General features: G+C 33.9%; 1 pseudogene; it reads right to left on the minus strand.

The window, feature by feature from the left end:
* Nucleotides 1–455: 455 nt before the first annotated feature.
* On the minus strand, nt 456–2,084 carry LOC143553939 (uncharacterized; annotated as a pseudogene).
* Nucleotides 2,085–3,612: the final 1,528 nt, after the last annotated feature.

Genomic DNA, 3,612 nt, shown 5'->3' on the forward strand with positions numbered 1-3,612 from the left:
TTTGTTAATTTGGTATCTACTTCCTATTTATTTTCAAACATTTGATATTTATAATTTTTTATTTTAAAATTGTTTTAAAAACTATTGTACAACGACTGTATTAATAGTGTTTAACGAGTTTATTGTTTCTTGTTACTGATTATTTATTAAATATTGTATTTTCAAAAACTACTCGTGTAATACACGGGCGTCAAACTAGTAATTATTATATATTAGTATTTACCAAGACCATGAGTAATCATAACTCTCCACCCCCAGGCATTATGCGCCACGTGGCGCACACTAAGAGTTATGGTTTTTTACAAAAACATGGTGTAGTCATAACTCTCCACCCCCGGGCGTTATGCGCCACGTGGCGCCCAGTCACTTTTACACTTTTTTTTTAATTTTTTAATAAGAATAATCAAATAACAATAATATTTTATTAAATAAATATTACATTAAAATAAAAAAAACTACTCGTCGTCGTTGTCGTCCTCGTCGTCTTCGCCCTCTTCGTCCTCGTCGTCTTCGTCCTCGTCGCCATCGTCCTCGTCATCGTCGCCCTCTTCGTCTTCATCGTCTTCCCCATCGTCGTCGTCGTCTTCATCATCGTCTTCATCGTTTTCACCAGGAAAAGGCCGATACATCCAAATATGTTGGACCAAATCCTCCTTTAGTGCGTTATGTATCTCTCTTGACCGCACGGAATCCGAGTTTTAAAGTCTTTGCTCCATACTTGCCGGAGTCCGTGGTGGATCCGGGTCCGGTGTGAAAGTTGGACATATTGCTCTTCCCTCGTCTTCGATGATCATGTTATGCATTATGATACACGCATACATAGCACATTTCATTCTTTCTAAAGACCATAGACGACAAGGATTTTTAACAAAATGCCATCGTTGTTGAAGAACACCAAAACACCTCTCGATATCCTTTCTCACAAACTCTTGCACTTTCTTAAAATACTGTCTTTTTTCATCCATCGGGTCTCTAAATGTTTTAACGATTATCACATACTCTGGATATATTCCATCACCCAGATAGTACCCATGATGGTAGAAGTTATCGTTAACCCAAAACGAAGCGACGGGAACGGTCCTAGATATGTAACTCTCCATCACAGGAGACTGCTCTATGACGGTTATGTCATTGTTTGAACCGGGAACACCAAAGAATGCCGACCAAATCCAAAGGTCGTATGAAGCAATCGCTTAAAGGCTGACCGTTGGTCCCTTTTGTTCACCTCGTGTGAAATGACCTCGCCATGCAGTTGGACAATTAGCCCATTCCCAATGCATGCAATCTACACTCCCTATCATGCCGGGGAAACCATGCACCCTTGTATGTGCCTCGTAAAGACGTTGTAGATCGTTACAGTTGGGCTCTCTCAAATAATGTGGTCCATGTAGTTTCAATATTCCTATATTTTACACAACTTTTATAAAATAATTGATTAAAGTAAACAAGTGATAAAATTATTTACAAAAAAAACAAAACGTATCGTAACAAAAATACTCCAAGGTGTCCCGAGTTGTTTTATCGGCCATCTTTAAATACTCGTTGTTGATGTCGTCCGTGTTTCCGTAGGCGAGCACGCGTACGGCTGACGTAACCTTCTGAATAGTCGTGAATCCTAGCGTCTCTCGACCGTCCGGCTTTTTCTTAAAGTAATCAAGCTCACGCTCCAAATCATTGGTGATGAGCATAAATAAATTTTTAGACATTCGAAAACGACGTCTAAAGGTCTTCGGGTTCTTGTATCTCGGCGAGTCGCAGAAGTAATCTGCCATCAACCGGTTGTTGGCTTTGGTATGATCTCGTTCGATATATGCTCTTTTTGAAACGGGGGGTGGTGGAGAGCTAATCGCACTCGTAACGGAACTCATATAAGTTGTCGCGAGCATAATCGCACTCGTAACCGCCTGTTCCTCCGCCTCGTCGTCGGCTTGTTGGTCGGGCCCGAAAAACCATTTATATATAGATGGAGGATCCATTTATATAGTGAATTTTGTGTGAGAAAATATAGAGTTGAAAGAGATTTTTTATAAGTTTGATGAGTTTTGATTGGGGATGAATTAGTTTAATATACAGGAAATAATTTTTATTTTTTTTATATATTCCAAATCTCCAACGGTAAAATAACGGCTATTTTTTTATGTTTGAGCCATATCCTTATGTTATACATACAACGTTAAAAAAAACAAAACGCCGGTAGGGGGGTGTGCCCCCGGCTTTATAGGCTATAACGCATGCACAACTCTTCGAGTACGATGGTCTAAGTCTAAATATACGCCGGGGAAAGTTAATTATTGAGACTAAATCCTTCGAAACATTCTTATATATTGTCTTTGAATGTTTTATAGTCATGAAAAAATTTCTTTAATTAAATTTTGTGATATCAAAGGTTTAGTCGACAGCACTTTTCAAATGCCATTATAATATTATAAACAATACCAACAAGGGGTGTTCGATATACATACGTAAATAACCATATATGACATTGAAAGAGAGAACAAAAATACCTATCACTACCACAAAACTATTGTCGTCACATTCCTCCACATGATGTTTGGTTTGTATTCATAGATAGTTACGTGTAACGTCGAAAGTGGGATAGAACGAAAAGATGTAGACATAATATTATTGTTTGATTCATACATTATGTTTGATATTTTGACTAGGCATTTCTGAATACGATGTTTATTTTATGAAATTTAGATTAATTACTTATTTCATCGTTTATGTATATATACCCAATTGCAGGTTTTGTTGTTTATATTTATTAACTTCATTGTACATCGTTAAACTAACAGGTTTGTAACACTCAATGTTCTTTACACTAATTGATGCTAGAATTTTCAATTAAGTCCACGTTAATATACTAGCATGCCATAATTAATTAAAAAATATTAAAAAAAAAAAGATATGTTAGTTGTATTTTTAGGCATTTTAGTAGGATTTTAAACAATTTTCATCACAAATCATGCATTTGTTGTATTCATAGGTGATATCTCACTATTTTCTTGAAATGTTTATTTTGATGAAACAAATCTACTTTAAATTAGGGTCAGGTTAAACATACCCCCCTCCCTTGCTAACCATACACCTCCCCTGAACTTTCATTTCCCCTTAACATTTATAATTGATATTATAGTCCCTCTTATTTTATTTTATAATTCTCTCAAAATATCAAATAAAAAACTATTAAGTTTTTATTTTTGTTTTACAATTTTTTTATATATTTTTGTTATTTATTTTATTATTTTATTTTATTAAGATCTTATTAAAAGTTTGTTTATTTTTTTACATGTATTAAAAAGTTTTGTATGTTTTCTCTAGATAAGTTTTTTTTTTTATAAAATGCATTCAAAACAATTTGATTTTTTTTGTTAGGTTTAGATACATGAATTAATGTTACTTGAGAAAAAAACCAAATTTGTTTATCAAGTTGTATGTTATTTAACCTTTTTATTTATAAAAGCTAATATGATTTTTTATAAAAGAATGTAAACTCTCTTAATATAAAAGAACGCACTTCAAAAAGATTAAAACAAGTATAGGAAAAAAAACATTTTTTAAAACAAGAAAAACAATGTTTATTAGATAAGAAAAACAACGTTTTTCTAAGTA

This window comes from Bidens hawaiensis, unplaced genomic scaffold (assembly GCF_021521415.1).
Source record: "Bidens hawaiensis isolate Kalapana, Puna unplaced genomic scaffold, B.hawaiensis_p1.1 tig00017455_1, whole genome shotgun sequence".
In the NCBI taxonomy this organism is placed as follows: Eukaryota; Viridiplantae; Streptophyta; class Magnoliopsida; order Asterales; family Asteraceae; genus Bidens; species Bidens hawaiensis.